Source organism: Stegostoma tigrinum, chromosome 10, assembly GCF_030684315.1.
Source record: "Stegostoma tigrinum isolate sSteTig4 chromosome 10, sSteTig4.hap1, whole genome shotgun sequence".
NCBI classification, from domain to species: Eukaryota; Metazoa; Chordata; class Chondrichthyes; order Orectolobiformes; family Stegostomatidae; genus Stegostoma; species Stegostoma tigrinum.
In genome coordinates, this window is record NC_081363.1 from 49,049,879 (window position 1) to 49,070,789 (window position 20,911).

The window sequence follows — 20,911 nt, forward strand, 5'->3', positions numbered from 1 at the left end:
CCTGCAGCCCACAGGTGCCACTCTAGCATTCAGCACATTTATATCACAGTGTCAAGGTCATATGGACCCTGCATTGACACTGAGCCATGCTCATCCTCAGGAAGTAGTGTCAAGAAACTGTGACTCCTGTGACCCCACACATCCTGGGGGGCCATGCCATTGTGACCCTTTCCTGAGCTGGTGCATCTCTTCCTGTTTGAGGCCTGCTGCAGCTTCTGGACATGCTGTCAGCCCTGGTTCCACTGCATGGTCTTCTCCTTCTTAGAAAGGCAGCCACAGTGACTAACGTCCCTCCAGCAGCAAGGCACCGATGGTATGCAAGAGATAATGGGAACTGCAGCTGCTGGAGAATCCGAGATAACAAAAGTGTGGAGCTGGATGAACACAGCAGGCCAAGCAGCATCTTAGGAGTACAAAAGCTGACGTTTCGGGCCTGGACCCTTCATCAGAAAAGCTTTTCTGATGAAGGGTCTAGGCCCGAAATGTCAGCTTTTGCATTCCTAAGATGCTGCTTGGCTGGCTGTATTCATCCAGCTCCACACTGTGTTATCACTGATGTTATGCAATATTGGCAATAATCTGTGTTGAGAATATAAGGAGCAAAAGTGGTTCTGAGGTCTTAGAAGACTCTTTGGTGACATGCCCTATAAATGAAGGCTGAACACACCTCTCCTTACAGTGAGGTTTGTTGCACTGTGATAATGAAGGGCGTGTCTCCAACATTAATTCAGCATCAGTCTCTGCAAATTCATTGCTGAAGGTAAGATTGCAATACACAGTAGTCATGAACCCACTAGTGGATTTCTCAACTAGTGAAAAGAAAAGTCAGCACATTGGGCCATTTCATTTCAAACTGAATTTGGGCACAAGTGGGAAAGTATAAAGATGTGTAAGGAAATCTTGATAGCTAGCACAAATATGTGCTTCAACAGCACCCTGCAAGTGGATCAGCTGGGTACCGAGATGGTCACGAGGAGTTGGCAAGTGTCAGATGCCAATATCTACAAATGTACGGAGCTTGTGCCTATGGATTGTGCCCTGAGATGCTGTTTGCTGCTGTACAACATGGAGACTCCTCACAGCCAGCCAGCAATGAGCTGAATTCTCCAGATATCTGCTCTGATTTTCAATGTGAGACTTCACAATGTCTAACTTGCTTACTGTATTTGGAGGTGTCATACTAAGCTATATTTCCCCTTAATCAGCAACTTCCAAGCAAGAAACTTTCTTTGCTGATTGCTTCTTCTATACAATTTTGAATGAGACGCTCTCACTATCCATAGGTCTTGTCAGGCTTCTCATCTGATTCCACTACAAATGTTGCAACATCCCACGTCGCTTAGGTACCTATTAGATTTACCGCATGTTTGTTTTGTCACTGTTTACCTCTACATTCACTCTTCAATCAAATTTTTTGTGAGCCTTCAGTTTTGAAATTGTACTTTCAATTGTAAATCATTTTTGTAAAGGACAAAGAACAGCAATCCCAGCAAATTTCTTGTTAAAATGTTGCTATTGTGTATAGCCAGTTCGTTCTGTTTACATGCCCTGTAAATCGTTTTGCCCAGATGCACATACCCGTTATTTATCAGACAGCAAGTCTTGTTTAGTAGCTCCCAAGTTGCTGACTATGAAGCTACACAGTTTAGCAGGACTACTGGTCCTGGAAGTGACCTTTTTAGAACATTACTTGCCACCTCGTACCAGGCTGAGTAACTCCCCTTCGCTCCTGCTCTCCAGCTTTTATTCTGTATCCAACTTGATATCCATTCTGCTGCTGTCTTGACTCAAATGTTTTAGACATGGATCTACAATGTGGTACTTTTCAAAAATTCAAAAAAAAATCCACATCTACTGCATTATCCTTGTGTACACATCCTATTACTTTATAAAGACTTCAAAATGATTGTGAAGTACTACCAAGATAATAAAATGTGAGGCTGGATGAACACAGCAGGCCAAGCAGCATCTCAGGAGCACAAAAGCTGACGTTTCGGGCCTAGACCCTTCATCAGAGAGGGGGATGGGGAGAGGGAACTGGAATAAATAGGGAGAGAGGGGGAGGCGGACCGAAGATGGAGAGCGGTCCGCCTCCCCCTCTCTCCCTATTTATTCCAGTTCCCTCTTCCCATCCCCCTCTCTGATGAAGGGTCTAGGCCCGAAACGTCAGCTTTTGTGCTCCTGAGATGCTGCTTGGCCTGCTGTGTTCATCCAGCCTCACATTTTATTATCTTGGAATTCTCCAGCATCTGCAGTTCCCATTATCTCTGATACTATTTTAACCTCACTGCGAAGCCTCTTCCAGGGATGCCTAACCTGAAGAAGTTACCCTCCTCCCTCCGGACCAACCTCAGGGAACTCTCCATCTTCGGTCCGCCTCCCCCTCTCTCCCTATTTATTCCAGTTCCCTCTCCCCATCCCCCTCTCTGATGAAGGGTCTAGGCCCGAAACGTCAGCTTTTGTGCTCCTGAGATGCTGCTTGGCCTGCTCTGTTCATCCAGCCTCACATTTTATTATCTTGGAATTCTCCAGCATCTGCAGTTCCCATTATATCTGTGAAGTACTACCTCCTGTTTTGAAATCTGTGCTGACAACTGTTACATTTCTTGCTTCTTAAGAGTTCTTCTATTACATCTTTGAGTGAAAACTGCATTTCTTCCTGATCATTGACATTAACTTAACTGGCCTTTCGCTCCTCAAACTGTTTTATTTCCTCTTAAACCATGGAATCACAATAACAGTTTCTATTTTGGTGGCACATTTACTTGTGAACTTTAATCACTCCATGTTTATTGTACATAACACAGCTGATCGGAAATCATGAAAAATAATGAGAAGACATAGAAATGCAATGATTTAGCAAGAGCATATAAGTTTAAAGAAAAGTAACAGACATCAGATTACATAATAATAAAGACATAATTTTGGGATAGCACAACTCACTTTTGTGTCACTCTATCTAGTTGAAAGAATCACATTTAAAACCATACATGTGCTGACAGGATTAATACCCACGCTTGTGATTTTTTTTAAAGCAGGCAGCAGAGGCTGAAACAAAGCGAATTGGAGATTAACGCACAAAAACAAAAACAAACATTGCTGGGAGAATTTAGCAGATCTGTCAGCATCTACCAAGAAAAAGCAGAGTTAATGGTTCAGGTCCAGGCACACTTCTTCAGAACTGATTCCAGTGCCATTTTGGTTAAACTCTGCAGCCCTTCTGATGCAGCCAAAATTCAGGCTAAGCAATAGCTACTTTTCCAGTGTGGATCAGCCGGTTGAGAGCAGAAAATTTATTCTATCCAAATCCCCACAAGACTAGAGCTTTCACAAATGCTCATCCAAAATAAGTTACTGTTTTGCTATGCTATGCACCGACCCTCCATTGATTTATCAAAGTGGAAGAGCCTTCAGGCATTCTCTACAGTATCATATGCTTTTATTAAAATCCTCCACTTTACCATCTCTAACATAATTCTTCTTCCAACCCTGGTTTGACAACTAATTCTAATTGTAAGTGTGCCTGCAGGGATGTGTTTTACTATATCAAAGGTGACATATAAGTAGCAAGTAATTATTCTCGATGTTACTGACTGGAGGAATAGAATGTTGGTTCGAAAAACCAGTTCAGCAACAGGAAATGGAAACTTTGTGACTGGAAGAGCCAGACCCTGTTAGTGAAGAAAACAGTAAGTGCTTCAGATGATGGGCATTTGGCAACAAAAGCAGTTCAATAAAATAACAGGTGTATACTGAACCTAAACTGTAAGCTCTGATTGCAACAAGTAACATGGCAATTATCTGAGAACTTATTCAGGGAGTATTGTAAAAAGCATTGACACTGTCATTTCAGTGTATGGCAGCTATGAAATGAGCAACGCTTGATTATATTAGCAGAGGAATAGAACACAAATCAGAGAAGATGTTGCTAATGTAAAAGGTACTGATTAAATATCATCTGGACTATTCCTTACTGAGGCATCTGCCATGCTTTATTTTGACAGAGAATACTGCAACAATATTCATAGAGTGAAATGTGTGAAGGTTTATTTGTTTAATTTATTTTAGTCTTAGCCAATTCATGAAACTAGTTGTCAAGCAATGGTTGGAAGAAGGATTATATGAGAGATGGCAAGGTGGAATACTTTAAATAAAGAATATGATTGTGCAGAGAATGCCGGAAGGCTTTGCCACACTTATTGAATTGTTGAGGGTATGGTGTATAGCAGAGCAACACAGGAACCATCTTTAGGTGAGCATTTCCCATACCTCTAGTCTTGCATGGACTTGGGTTAGAACAAGGTCAATATGAAAGTGGGGGATTGCAGTATGGCATAGGGCTTGTGCATGTGCCTGCAGAATTAAAAAAATCACAGACAGAGCATGTGCATGAAGATTGTGGTGATATGTGAATAGGAAAGGGGAAGCATGAGGTTAGCATGGGATTTAGCCTGTCAGGGGGTACCACCACAGTCAGTCCAGAGCCTGAGACTTTTCTAGGACAGGGTTTGACTGCAGTTGGTCAAGTGGATCTTTTCTACACAAGTCCAGGGATTGGCTCTATTTCACTCCAGGCACTGGGCTATGTCAATCCTGAAAGTCATCAGTTTGGCCCTCACCGGTCAGTTGGTCAGTTGTCTTACAATTTCAATCCACAGGCTTGACCACAATCAGTTGGGGTTGTCCTGCAAACTCTATCCAGGGGATGAGGCACAATCAGTCGGGGGAGGGAGGTTCTTACACAATGTGGACGGGTGCTGTTTAAGCTCCAATCAAGGCCTTGTTGAGGCTGAGGACAGCTCAAGTCTGGGAGCAGGCCTGAAACAAACATCCAGAATGCTGGAGAAACTCAGCAGGTCTGGCAGCTTTTGTGAAGAGTGAACCAGAGTGAATATTTTGAGCCCAATGTGACTCTTCTTTAGGATAATACTGGATTCTAAACAGTAACTCTGTTTCTTTGCCCACAGATGCTGCCTGATCTGTTGAGTTGTTCCAGAATTTGCTGTGTTAGTTTCAAATTTCTAGCCTCTGCTTTATTTTGCTAGACTGGCTTGGTTGTATTGAAAAGCCGAGTGAATATTCATAGTCACGGGAGATAATGGAAGGGTAGGGCGAGATCTGGCAGGACAGGGGATCAGATGGTCTTGAAGGAGAGTCAGGCCAAATTATGTTCATTCTGGCCCCGATATGGGCAGGTTGAGGACCAAGAAGGGCATCAGCACCTCAATAATGTTACGGTCCCAAGGATAAAATGGGCACATTGATGGTAACATAAAGGGGCTGAACCAAAACATAGGGAGAGCCATTAGGAAACATTGATCATGATTTTGTTGGGAAGGGCAAAATTGGATGAAATATTTTAGGTTGCTGTGGGCAACTTGCGACTCACTATAGTGAATGCAAATTCGAAACCACATGGAAGAATGTTCTTGCTTCAAACAGAATTTATAGGTTCTGGTGCAGCTATCTGAAAATGAGAGAGAACCAGTATGGAAGACAACTTAGCATATCCAATGAAAACCAAATGAACTGTGGCTGCTGTAATGCCATTCTGAGGAAGAGTCACTGGACTCATAACGTTACTCTGATTTTCTTTCACAGATGCCGCCAGACCTGCTGAGCTTTCACAGCAACTTTGTTTTTGGTTCAGGATATCCAAAACCATCATTGTCACAGCAACACCAGCTTCTGGATAAGGGCCTGCAGTCACAGGGACTGTTAATCTCAACCTGGGAACCTAAAGACCTCAGCTGCCCTTCACTTCTGGAGAGTGACCAGGGACATCTGCGGCATTTCACAGGCCTCAGCCTGTAAACACATCCTAGAGGTCACTGACGCTCTCTTCGCAAATTCTCATCAATTCACCTCGCTCCCCTCCACTCACATTCACAACGAGCTGAGAAGTACCATAATTACCAGCATCAGCATTGGCAGATATGGCACCAAACAAGGCTCTTACTACCACACTTTAACTTCAAAATGGAACTTCTTGGCCACAGTTTCAGACATCAGTAATCAAAGTTGCACAGAAACGTTAGACAATTAGACTGGTTTTCAGTGGAACAGAAACTCTGAAGCGAACTACTAATGATCTTGATAATTAGGAAGTAGCTTGACAACAGTGACGGATTAAAATTATGTAAACTGTTGGAAGGTATATTATAATGAATAGGAGTAATAAAAATGAGTCAAGCAGGATTAGGAATGGTAAGGTAAAGTTGCTGTAGACTTACTGTAGGGCTGCTCCCTCATTAGACAGAGGTGGTGCCTTAACATGAGGGTCACCATGCCTCAGGCAAAGGGAAAGGTTGAGAAGGAGAGTCCTCCATCATAACTCAGCTGGCACTGGAATTGAACCCATACCATTGGTATCATCCTGCATTACAAACCAGCCATCCAGTCAACTGATTTAACTGACTTCCTATTAAGGATTATAATGAGAACATGGATATATGCAATTGAGATTAACTAAAAAAAATGACTTGTTGAGGCAAATGGCTTTTTTTTTGCTCCACCATCATGTTTGTCTCTGTTCTACTAATTTACTATGGAAGAGAGAATGAAAACAAACATACAGCAGAAATCTCCTCACATTATGTGGAACTCCATGTGGAAATAAGTTTGTGAAGTCACTAGCTTGTGAAGCACAATCAAATGATATTAGTACCTGATATAATCAAATGTACCTGATTGTAGCTCTGCCAAAATAACTTTTAATCAATTGCAAGGCTCATGCTGTTTCTTCATTGCCTTCCACCCCCCACACAACAGGTATATCTATCTTTAAACTGTATGAGGTAAAAACATCCAAACTATTTTAAGACTGCCACCAATCCATCTTTCGGTAAGGAGAAGACATTTGATGCTACATCTCACTGTCTTCATGGGCTTCAGGGTGGCTTTCTAACTTCTTCACAAAATTTTAAATCATTTACAACTGCCTTCGAGACTTATTTTGCTCAGTTTGTATGGATGAGCCACCTGTTGCTCTTCCATAGTCTTGTTACTCTCAATTAACTTTTATGCTCAAAATTCAAAGCTTTGCATAGGTTTTGCCCTCTCCTTCATAGAGTCCTGATCCCTCAGTTTAACACTGCTGCCTTCTTTCCCTATATCGATAGCATCAATTATCAATTCCAGACTTCAGTGCCATTGTTTCTAAATAGAGAACGGACTGAGAAGCACGGTTGCCAGTTTTGAGCTTTTTTTCAATAGTCACTTCACAGATGATGAAAGAAGGATTACTGGCTCAGCATGAGACCCCTAGAAACTGTGGTGGCATGAATACCTTTGTTCAACATTCTAAACAGCTAATTTACGTCTGCTTAGATTTCTCCACAGATCAGTAAGTGAAAGTTCACCTTAATCAAGTTCCAGTTCCTCCCAGAATGTGCATGTAACGGGAAAGAAACAGAATAAATGATCTGGGGTGAGAAGTTGGACAAATCTTGATTTAAACAACTCCCAGCTAATGAGAAATATTTGCAGTAACCAGGTACAGTAGGGAAGCATCATAGTTTTAGTTGCAATATTATCAAATAAAAACAATTAATGATAACTAAACCTCAACACTGGTAGAAATCCATATATTGTCATACTACATCATGAGTTTGAAATATTTATTGTTACCTCTTTCTTTTGGTATGCAAACTTTCACAATTAATATATTATTTCATATTTCTTTCCAGTTTTGCCTGTAAGCAGCATAGACATTTCCATTTACATATCTGATTCTACCATAATATTTCATTGTGCTCCCAGTGAATATCTTGGCAATAATAGTGTCGTAATATATTGAATATTTTCTGCTATTACAAACCTGTCATAGCCCTGCATTTCCTCAAACTTGGAGAAATTTCACAGAGTTTCAAATATATTTCTTCACTTCTCCACTCCACAGCTACTCTTTTCACGCAATAAAAACCCCCACAAAACTTGATTGCCACAGGCTGAGTCTAAATTGCAGAGTATTTGTTTTAGGATTACACATTTCTACTTGCATTTTCCACAGCAGCAGGTAATTTCAGAAGAATTTCAAATGAACCTTGGTTTAATAAACACATTATCTATAGTCAAATAAATACAGCACCAGGGACGGTATGGATTCCCCAGTAATTTTCCGATATTCGGTTGATGGCACATTACAGGAAACAATTGAAATCTATATTAGCTAAAGGCCTACTTGTAATCGATAGTAAGAGACCAGAATTTCCTGAATTCTTCAGTTAATCATCTTAGTTGGTGGTTCTTCTTTTTTCTTTCCAATTGCCTCTTCTCTTCCCCCGAGAGTCTTGACTATATACAAAAAGTACTAGGTGTTCCCCAGTCCCTTACTCAAGTGGCTATTATACACAGCTCTCAATAGCAACTGTTGCAAGGTATTACATTTGGACCAATCCAATCTTTGTCATTGCCATATATGTGCACTTACATCAGAAGTTTAAGGCTTTCAGATGGGAATCCTGGCTAATTTTCTCTTCTTAACCAAAGGCAGCTTTAGCAAATTGTACCACTCACCCAGCCAGATACAATAACCTGTGCCTGATTTGGACAAAGTGGCTCAGCTACTCACTGAGTAATGTGCTGAGAAAATAATTCTTATTGACTGCTGTTCTCCATTTTTAGGTAGAAATCTTAGAATAAGAATTTATTCTGCAATTTTATTCATGTATAATTGGGTGCATTGCTTTTATGGTAATTTAGGAATGTCAAATTTTATTGTTATTTTGAACTTTTTTTGGAATTCCTTAAACCTGCATTTTAGGGACCGTATTTCATGCTTCTATCCATTTTTTGTGAGCATCACAAAATCTTGTCCCTTGTTTGTGGATGATGCGCTGAGAAACTGTTTTTTTCTCTAACCAGATTCCAATGTTATCGTAACTTATCGTAAATATAAACTCTCAAGGATTTCTTCAGAGTGTATGCACCATACAGTTTACTGGAATCTCTAAACCCGGTATTTTAAACAGTTTACAAATAAAAACCAACAGGAAGAAAGGGTCTTTGCCACCCATGATGTTAATATGAAATGTTAAAAAAGTCAGGGGATTATTCTTTCAGGGAATCTACTTTGTCTTAAACCCTAGTAGATATATCTGATTGCCATAAATGAATCAAACTGATCAATGCATGTCATGTTTCTTCTGAAGTTCATTAAGAAATTAATTATTTTTTTCTTGTGTGAAACCTGTAATTCTTTATATATTTCCAATGGACCATTCAATTTAATACAGTCCAATTTTTTTACACTGTACCAGCAAGTGCCATGATGTCTGGTATTCTTTTGATTTAACTACTGGTAGTGCTATTATTAGCAAAGCTCAAAAGAAGCAGAAAACTGGCATGGTTAATTCAGACTAATTAGGACGGTGGGAGCTGAGCCTTGTACTTCAGAGGTTCCCATGCCCTTGCATGCCTTTACCTGATTGCCTTGTCCAGAAGCAAACCCAGGAGGCACTTCCAATTATATCATAACCTCTCAAAACACCAAGCCACTCAAGGCTAATTTTATCCTATTAAACATACTGAAGGATTCAGGGAAAAATATCCCTTCATGCACCAATTAGCAGTTGCTTCAGTGAACATCTCTACAATCCTTTATGTTACAGTACTCTTCACTTGTCCTTTCCTTTTTATGCCACAGAGTTAGATTAAATACAACAGAACATTGACTGCCTTTTTGACAACCTGCCTATTTGAGTTTTCACTTAACTCTCTTGCCAGATAATTCCCTATTTTGCTTGTTGTCCCCCCTACCCTTCATGCATGCAAATTAAGAAAAAAAAGTTGGAAAACTGCAGCAGTTTCACACAATTATTCCCTTTTGGGGGATGTCAGCATGTCATTGTCCATCGGACAATTGGTTTTATGCAAATAAGTTGACATCTAAACAAGAAGCCCCTATCTCTGTTTGGGCCAATTTTCTTAATGATTTTGCAAAGCTTAATCTGTTAGCGTAAATGTTTAGTTCCATTAGCAGTTAAAGTCTGAAAGTCCACAACTCATTCGACTGAAAGTAAACAGAGAATTTAGGGGAGAGGAGACGAACAATGGATAAGCTGCTGAAACAATTTTGTCATCAGATGCTGAGAGTTTACGTGCTGATTATTTTCCACCCACTACCACTTTAATTCTGTTCAAGATAACGACCCCCTAGTGTAACATTAAGACTAGTTTATTTGTTTTCCCACCTCTCTGACCAGTCCTAATGGTAACACAGGTGTAAACTCCTAATAGTGAAATAAACTGCAGCAATTGGTATTCGGCTTTATTCAAACTGTTTTCAGTGTTTAAAAAAAATCTTATAAGGTAGCAGTTACATTTATAGAGGTCCCACATAAGAGTTCCAGTAAATCTTGTTTTCCCCTTAAGGCTTTCCTCGAGAGCACTTCTATTAGATTGAAAAATGATAATTGGCTTGTTTAATTAAAATGATATAACAAGTCCTTTGTTGGTAACAGCTAATTTTTTGCACCTCAATAACAGTCACAAGGGACATTGCTTTATAACTCCAACTCAAATCACTAATCTTTTATTTTCTCTTCAATGGCATTCATGTACTTCAAATATGATTTATAGCCAGTAAAACCAAGCATGCTCCGTTTAAATTGCTTTGTTTAGTTTTGAACTAATTTTTCACACTTGAATGGTTTTGATAACTTCTTAATCTCCTTGCAATTATTATTTTTATATTTACATTATAGCTAATCAGTCGAGCAAGCAACAATCGACTGAGTGTGTTAATATATCCAGGTTTGAGCTGCACAGCATAATAATGAATCATTTCTGTAATCTTTCGAGCTTTCAAATCATGCAAATATTTTTAAGAAGTTTCCAATACAATATTATTTAGAAAGAACTGAAAAATTCACATACACAACAGCTCCTGCCCTGATTCTGCACACATTTTTATTACATAAGAATAACAAGGCAGATATACTGGGTGAACTATCAATATTTGCTTTGCGTGATACTTGGCAAGTGTTGTGAGATCAGCTTGAGGAACTAATTCAAGTTAATTTGTCTATGGACTGACTCCTGTAGTTGGTGCAAACAAGCTTTGTAAACGATAACTCAGTGCTTTTATCCCCACAGTTTTCTGGAAGAAAATCTCGTTGCAAACTGAAACTTGGATTTCAGCAGTGGCAATAATTGTATTAACTTCCTGTGTTAGATAACAACTCATCTAAAATGTTTGGTTTGTGTTTATTTAAAATCAACAGTCTTATAAAAGCTTACTTCAAGTGTTTTTATTTCAGATTTTGATGCAGTATTTTGCAAACACCCAGCAAAGGAAAAATAGTTGATCTGTTTTAATAACATTTACTGATTATTTCCTCTTGTACTATTAGCTTTAACATACAGAACAGGGACTTGAGCTTTCGCCTATTCCTGGCAATTCTGTTGAATTGTTGAGACAGAATTAAAATCAGCAAATGAAGAAAATAGTTCTACTAAATAAGGTTTGTTAAAATTTGTTTTAAAAACGGCTTACAAAGAGCCTACTTAATATTTTAGAGTTTAATGGCCCAATTATCCAAGTTAAAGTCAATTTGAGTCAGATCTTTATTCTTTTGTGAAGCTCTTCTTTTAAAAATTTGTATTTAATTAATATTTTGGCACAGTGACTATATTGTATGCTGCTCCCCAAAATAAAGGGCTCATCGGAAAATTTAGTAACCGTGCTTATAATTTGTAAAGCAAAAATGATTAGTTAGCATGTTCAAACAAAAATCAAGCTATCAACTTTGTTGATGCCCTGAAACATGGAAAAGGATAAGAAGTAATTTAGAAGTTGGTATTATTAAAGCAATAGTCAAACTGTTAAGGTAAATTGTTAACATAACAGCAAAAACAATTGAAGTTGAATCATTGTACATTCATGAAGGCAACATTCTAGTTTTTATCTTTAAAATAGTGCGCAAGCTATGAAGCTGAAATTTTATAAACTAAACTCGCAAAGGCACAATCCAAGTATACTGAACCACTCAAAAGATACATTGTTAACCATACAATATACTCATGAAAGTCAAGGATTGCAGCTTCATCCATGAATACCTCATGCTGCACCAGGTTGGGATAATTTCCAGGCTCTCAAATGATAAATGAGCATTGCCTTAAGGAATTAGATGGTACTAATTGATTGATTTGTTGCCACATGTATCAAAGCACAGTGAAAAGCTTTGCTTACAGGCAGAATAGGCAGATCATAGTAAGCAAGGATATACAGAGCAAAAAGACATAAACAGAGGCATACAGGTTACATTGCACAGGGCACGCACTAGGCGAGATCAACGTTAACGAGATCAACATTAACGAGATCAACATTATTTGAGGCCAGAGAGTCCATTCATCAGACCAAGACGTAGCTGCTCCTGAACTTGTTCATGCGTGTGATCAGGTTTTTGTATCTTCTGCCTGATGGAAGAGGTTGTAGAAGATCATTACTGGGGTGAGGTGGGTCTTTGATGATGTTGGCAGCTTTTTTGCAAAAGCAAGTCATGTAAATGGAGTCCTTGGATGGAAGGTTGGCTTCTATGATGGTTTGGACTGCACACACGACCTTCTGTAGATTCTTATGGTGCTGGGCAGAGCCATTATGTACCCAGACAGTATGCTTTCAATGGTGCATCTGTAGAAGTTGGTGAGGGACCCTTATGGACAAGCCAAATTTCTTGAGCTGCCTGAGGAAGATGAGGCATTGTTGTGCCTTCTTGACCAGTCCAGGATACGTTGTTGGTTATTGTCACTCTGAGGAACTTGACATTCTCCACCCACTCAATCTCAGTTCCTTTGTTGTCCATGGGGGCATGTTCTCCTCCTTTCTTTGTGAAGTCAATGATCAGTAAACTAGTTTTGTGAATGTTGACAGAGAGGTAGTTCTCATTGTACCACAGCATCTGCACCCTAGCAACTTTAGGATAAGAGGGAAGAAAAGTGACATGAAATCAGAGATAATGGACGAGTTTTGCTGGCCTTGAAGTTGGATCCAGAGAAATAGTGGGGTAGCTCATCAGGATGAGTCTGGGACATAGTCTTGTCACCTGCAAGGTTTCACGGGAATGGGCAGGAATGCAAATCAGCTGATAATGTGCAGAATTAAAGCTCCAATTAGGGACAATTTCAATTACACACCATCATTTCAATGGTATTGGTAAAACCACATGTATAGGATGGGCTGAAGGGCTAAAAGTTAATGAAGATATTTGACGAGTGAATGAGAAAATAGATAGTATAGGATGGGAAAATGCGCTGAGAAAGTTAATGATGAGACTTGACAAGCTGCATGACCTTGAATGAGTACCATAGAAATTCTCCATGGGCTAAAGACGACATCTGTGACTTGCTTTTCTGCAGCTAACAAAGTGTGGAGCTGGATGAACACAGCCGGCCAAGCAGCATCTTAGGAGCAGGAAAGCTGACGTTTCGGGCCTAGGCCTTTCATTTTTTAGTACTGGCCATAAGTTTTGTCTTCTGTCATTGTTTTCTTCTGTGCCTTGCTGCTTGTTACACTGTATAACAGAGAGAGTTTCATTCCAAGTCATTAGACTTCGCCTTGGATTGGAATCATGAACGGTGCCTGGAACAACCTCAGCCTCCAGACCAGCCGTCAGTCGAGGGGTCCCCAACAGCCAGAAGGGCGTGAGGCTTATCATATTTTTCTCTCTTTTCATTCTTTTTATTTACTTAATAAATGTTCCCTTTTCCCCGTCTTTATTATTACTTAATAAATGCTCGTATTTAAGCAAATAGATGTTGTTGAGCCTTCTCTTAACTACATTTAACCAAATCCAAAAAGGACCACTTGGATACAGTCTGATCCAAGCCATTTTCTGGCAACAAGAATGGGATTCAGGAAAATGTGTAAGAGATGGGAAAAGCAACCTGATGCTCTGGAGATCTTTTGTATTCCAGGGTGGAATGTGGCACACTCTGGATTTGAGTCTGTAGCTAGCTAACATGTTAGCACAATTAGGACACCCCTGAAAGGATTGGGGACAGTTATAACTAGAGAAAAAGTGATAACTAGAGGGCAGGTTTCCGCTGGGCGCAAGTGCACTGAACCTTGTAGGAGTGTTAACTGTTTGTGTTCTGGTTTGAATGCACCTTTGCTTGTTGGTTGCTAAATGTCGTCCTGTATAACTTTGTGTCTTTTTGTTCCCTAGAGCTTGAGATCTGGAGATTCTTTGAAGTTTTAGTTTGGGAATGTCTGATGATTTGAAAGTGTGGTGTGTGCCTGTATCAATGCGTGACATGTATGGCTAATGTAATGTCCTTTTAAGAAACCATCATTGGATGTGTAAAGCAAAAATCTGCCAAATGTTGATTCAAAAGTTTGGTTCATAAAGCTTGGTAAAAATTTATCTTTTGGAATTGGCTCCATGTTGTGTTTGGACTTGGGTAAATTCTAACTCCAGAAAGTACCATGTTTGGAATTTCATTTTCTGGTCAGGTTGAACTTCCAAATACTATTTTATAATGAGTGAATCTTTAATTCTGGATGAAAAGATTGACTCATTGTTAATATCCAAGTGATAGGGACATTGAAATGTTGAAAATGTAACTCCCTGTGCATGAGGAGTTTCAGAAAGGCAAATTTAACAAAGGGGTGGGCTTTTCCTTCCTTCAAGGAAGAGAAGAGATAGGTAATGTAATTACGTGCAGAAGTTTATGGCCCACTCCTTTTTTCAATCCATTGTAGATTAATACTACTTAACACATTTTGCTTGATGTGGAGTGGATGAAGCTGGCTTGGTTTTGTTTTAGAAATTGCAGACACTAAAAGCTGTCACGATACAGTGATGCATGACACACCCTCAACCCATCAAGCCACTCATCAATAACGCATTTCAGTGTGCAGGAGGTATTATGGAAATATTAATTGTAGTGGGTGTCAGGAATCTTGAAACCAATGAGCCTGGGTATACTTAAGCATATCAGGACAAAAGCTATATTAAGACTCACATGCTAAAACATTTAAATGGAATAGTTACTGGAAAATTTAAAGGGATTCTGGGAAATGATAAAATACATGTACACAGTTTCAGTTGTTTCAGTGCATATGAAAATGGGTAGAAACATTAAGAAAGTAAACAGGATATTGAATTTGGACAAATTTACATAGAGATATATCAAATATCGAGAATGACACATCAAGTAACTTAAAAAAAAATGTGGGTCATCTTAGAGAAAGAACAAAGCATGTCGTGCCTGAATCAAACAGAAACATTTGATTTCTGTTTTAAAGTCTTACAAGAGATGGACCACAAATCTCTATATATCTCAGGATTTAGATATGGTGGTGATAGTTAAGTTGCAAAATTGGATGAGATGAAATAGTTGGTGACAGAAGACAAAAAGGAATTAGAATGACAGGCTGAAGCAGCAATTCAGGTTAAAATGTAATGGTAGTGAAAGGGAGTTTTAGATGAAAGCACGAGACTGATAGTTTTCTCTTACTGATGTTGGTGTCCTTGTCTTTCCTTTTAAGAGAATTGAATTGGTGATCAAAGCACTACCTGAAGTATGGGGACCAAACGTGGAGATAAGTAAAACCTCATAGATCATTTGATAAGATCATGTGGGAGTGAAGAATGCATGACATGGTCTTGGGATACCGATATGTGTGCAAAAGTGAATGTTACCTCAGAGATAACAAACATGAGACAGAAAAAAAAACATGCACTGAAGAATGGGTCTCAGCCATGTATGTCTTCTTGACGAACGGATTGGTGTGGTTTGGAAAAGCATAAAAACATAGCTAAAATGGTGAGGCACTGGCACAAAATCCATAGAGAAACTAACCTTAAAATAATGGAAGTAGTATTAGTGAAAGTGGTGTAAAAGAAATTACAATTAAAATATAAAGTGTGTTTGGTTACCATGTCAAAATGTTACAGAAATGAAGGAATATGGATTCTGGGAGGAGTAATGGTGGGCTGAATGAAAGGGCCCATTGGATGACAGACAGATACCCCATCATGAGCATGTGTACAACTAAACCAGTAGGTGAAACTGTCATGAGTTAGGGCAGTTAGTGTGTGCGAAAAAAGGCTGAGCTAAGACTCAGATGGTGTAGGAGTCGGTAGGTAGGGAACTGGGGGATAAACACACCCACAAATTAAACAATCTGAATCTGAAATGTACTGAGTTTTAGACCAATTTATGTTAATAAATTAACTGAAAAAGAATGTAGACGATGTTCTGGTCACCTCAATCAGGTGGCACAACTTGCTGGCTCCATCATGGCCCTGACCGTACATCAGGGGTGGGACATACATTTCAAGGTTGGTCCCCAAAGGCCTCTGTGATCATTAATTTGATGATACACTGTATAGTTGAATTGTTTGCACTAAAGTTAGTTACTTTCATTGTGGTTTTAATCTTCTAGTGCACAATACATGCTCTTATTATATGTTCTTGCATAGCTGTCACTGATTTACATCTGAATTTGCAATAGTAACATGCACTGTCAAATATCATTAGAGGTGGATTGTATAGGATGGGCTGAAGGGCCAAAAGTTAATGAAGATGCTCGGCAGCTGTATGAGAAATTTGATTGTATAGGATGGGAAAATAGGCTGGGAAAGTTAATGGTGAGACTTGACAAGCTACATGACCTTGAATGAGCCCTGTGAGCATTCTTCTACAAGCTGAGGGTGCTGGCTTGTTTTTCTGTAGCTATTTTCTGTACTGGCCAGAATTTTTGCTTTCTTTTTTCTCTGCCTTGCTGTTTGTTACATTGTATGACAGGGAGAGTTTCATTCAAAGTCGTTGGACTTTGTCTTGGACTGGAATCATGAACAGAGCCAGGAAAAAGCTCAGCCTCTCGACTAGCTGTCAATCGAGGGGTCCCCGACAGCCAGAAGGGCGTGAGGCCTTTTTTTTCTTTTTTCATTGTTTTTATTTACTTAATAAATGTTCCTTTCTTTTTATTATTGCTCAATAAATGCTGCTATTTAAGCAAATTGCTGTTGCCGAGCCTTCTTTTAACTACATTTAAACAAATTATTTATTCTAGGTTGCTCCGGGAAGCGAGAAAGGAGGTTGCTAAGCCGCTGGTGAAGATCTTTGCTTCCTCACTCTCCACGGGAGTCGTACCGGAAGATTGGAGGAAGGCAAATGTTCTTCCTCTTTTCAAGAAAGGGAATAGGGAAATCCCTGGAAATTACAGAACAGTCAGTCTTACGTCTGTGGTCAGCAAGGTTTTGGAAAGATTTCTGAGGGATAGGATTTAAGACTATTTGGAAAAGCATAGCATGATTAAAGGGAGTCAGCATGGCTTTGTGAGGGGCAGGTCATGCCTTACAAATCTTATTGAGTTCTTTGAGGAAGTCACGAGACAGGTTGATGAGGGTCGAGCAGTGGATGTGGTGTACATGGACTTCAGCAAGGCATTTGATAAGGTTCCCCACGGCAGGCTCATTCATAAAGTCAGGAGGTATGGGATACAGGGTGATTTGGCTGTCTGGATTCAGAACTGGTTGGCTGACAGGAAGCAGAGAGTGGTTGTAGATGGTAAGTATTCTGCCTGGAGGTCAGTGCTGAGTGGTGTCCCGCAGGGCTCTGTTCTTGGGCCTCTGCTCTTTGTAGTTTTTATAAATGACTTGATGAGGAGGTTGAGGGGTGGGTTAGTATGTTTGCTGATGACACAAAGGTTGGAGGTGCCGTTGATAGTATCGAGGGCTATTGCAGGCTTCAGCGAGACATTTGACAGAATGCAGAGCTGGGCTGAGAAATGGCAGATGGAGTTCAACCTGGATAAATGCGAAGTGACGCAATTTGGAAGGTCGAACTTAAATGCTGAATATAGGATTAAAGGCAGGATTCTCGGCAGTGTGGAGGAACAGCAGGATCTTGGTGTTCAAGTGCATAGCTCCCTCAAAGTTGCCACCGAGGTGGATAAGGTTGTTAAGAAAGCATATGGCGTTTTGGCTTTCATTAACGGGGGGATCGAGTTTAAGAGCCATGAGGTTATGCTGCAGCTCTACAAAACCATGCTGAGACCACACTTGGAATATTGTGTCCAGGTCTGGTCGCCCGATTATAGGAAAGATGTGGAAGCTTTGGAGAGGGTGCAAAGGAGGTCTACCAGGATGCTGCCTGGACTGGAGGGTTTGTCTTACGAGGAGAGGTTGACTGAGCTCGGACTTTTCTCTCTGGAGAGAAGGACAAAGAGAGGTGACCTGATCGAGGTGTAAAGGTAATGAGAGGCATGGATACAGTCGATAGCCAGAGACTTTTCCCCAGGGCAGGACTGTCTGCCAGGAGGGGTCATAGTTTTAAGGTGTTAGGTGGAAGGTATAGAGGAGACGTCAGAGGGAGGTTCTTCACCCAGAGAGTTGTGAGCGCATGGAATAGTTTACCAGTGGTAGTCGTGGAAGCGGAGTCATTAGTGACATTTAAGCGACTGCTGGACATGCACAAGGACAGCAGTGAATTGAGGGGAATGTAGGTTAGGTTATTTTATTTTTGGATTAGGATTATTCCATGGCACAACATGGTGTGCCAAAGGGCCTGTACTGTGCTGTACTTTTCTATGTTCTGTTTTAAATCTGTAAAGAACCACTTGGTGACAGTCTGTGATCCAAGACACCACCCCATCCCTGCACCAATGATTTTCCAGGCAATTTTCTACATGGAAAAGTGGGCTTTCTAATTCCTGAACTGATATTTTGGGATGAATTCTTTTATGTTCAGGCAAAGCACCCAGTCTGCCATGACTCGCTGCGACTTCTGTCACACAATATTTTGCTCCTCAACAGATTAATTATGTATCTGGGCTCTACAGTGTCTGCCTCATGCAACTAAGATGCAACAGAGAAAGAAGTGCCATCATTGCTGAGATCATCTGTCATTCACACTGCTGGCGTCATGTTTAAACTCCAGCTACACATCACTTCAGATGCTGCCATCTGGTAACTGTTTTTTACACAGCAGTCTTGCACTCATGCCCAAGAAAATGATCCAGATTTGCTGGTGGTGGAGGACAATAATGGCAAACGAGGTCAAGCTATCTGACCCTGCCAGCCTGGACCCAGATAGTAATCTGGGTCAGCAAACACATTGCACAGCAGCACAGACAGAATGTTAATGATCTCTTCTGCTCTGCAACCATGATCTCTCTGCTATCTCACACTCACAGAGCCATCACTCACTCTAATTCTCACACTAACCACAATGCCTCACCCGAGGCTGATGGAGTACAACTCTCATGTCTGCTTAGAGGCTCTCATCCGCCTCATCCTCCCAAACCACTAATCCTTCCCTCTGTCTGCACACCTTACTCGCTCATTCTCCTCCTCATTCTTCACCACTACCTGTTATTCCATGCACTTTCACCTGACTCAATCCCTCCCTTTGTCTCAATGCAGAAGAGAAGGATCCACAACTGCCAAGAGGACAGGGGGAGAAATGGTGTAAATGTGCCTCCTCATGCCACATGAGGGAAAAATCTTGGATTTAGTTTAAAACAGCACGTCTGTGGGGGATGTTGTAAGGACTACAGTTATCCTGTTCAGAACTATGAACTGTAAAGTGGGCATTTGGATATTGCTGTGTTGCACAGAATGAATTAATTGTTGGTTTTAACAGCTTGAAGGAAAAAATGGAACTATGTGGCTTTTATACACAAAGCCTTATAAGTTTTGGCATATTAGATACTGCTGGCATCAGGTGTCCTTGAGTCAAAAACTATCCAGCAACAGTTTTTATATTTAAGTTGCAATTTGTCACAGAACTGAGAGAAGATCGTCATCCTCCAAAAGGATGTGAGCCAAGTTAGGTCTCTCTCTTCCTCTCTCGTTCTGTGAGTGAAAGAAACAACACTCAAAGATCTGAAAAGAAGAACTTCTTACTCAAAGAAAAATACCAGCTTTCACCTGCGTGTTCCACAAGCTCAGAGACTTTCACCAATGTGGGGGTTCTAGATTTGACTTGGGAGTACAATCTGCTTAGAACTGACACATCTCTGCAGCTGGTCAAAGAAAAAGCACCCAGACACCAGAGAACTGCCAGACACTTGACAACTACTCAGTGCCAGGCAATAGGTAATCCCATGGGCTCAACTGTAAGTGACTTCTTCAAAATATATAGACTGGCAAAGGAACAGAAGGGAGGCTTGTCAGAGGCAGTTTCTTCTAAAGATGAAATCATCCATCTGCATTCACGAGCTTGTTAACTTCAACATGCATGTTTCTGGCTGTCTCCATAGAGAATTTGGAGACTGCCATGCAGTCCCAGGTCCAGCACACTGAATATCTGCACAGACCCGCAGCCATTTCAGACATCCCATGGATGACAGAAGTTGTAACGGCCAAGCGTTGCTCACTTCTCATTGGCAACAGACTCTTGGATAGCATCAGATGTTAGGGGATCCTTGGACCAGGATATTGATAACTGAGCCAAGGCATTGCACTATAATACGGACAACACTGAGGTTAAAAGCAGACATTGTGCTCATTTGCATGCATCTTCCAAATTTACATTCACCATGTGAATGATGTTCAAAATCAGCAATGATTTCCCACATCTCTGCAGGGAAAGGTTCATTCTATCTGTCAGCTTTTCAAGGAAGCACACAGGCTTTCAGTGCTGTGAGGTGAACAAGGGGCGATTTGCACGTCCACTCTTTCGTTGCAGTAGTATTCTGAGTTTTGCAGCACTCAGTCTGCCTCTCTCAGATTAAATGTTATCCTACAGGATATTCAAGTAGTTCCAGGCAAATTAGTAGTCTACACAAATTTTGAAACATTGAAGGCTAATCAATGATAGAAGGTTCAGTAGGAGCCGCCTCAGGGTTCCTCTCAAACTACTGCCTATTATGAGAGATAATGCTGGAGAATCCAAGATAACAAAGTGTGGGGTCCGCCCTTCTCCCAGACATCATATGCTGACTGAAGACCTAAGA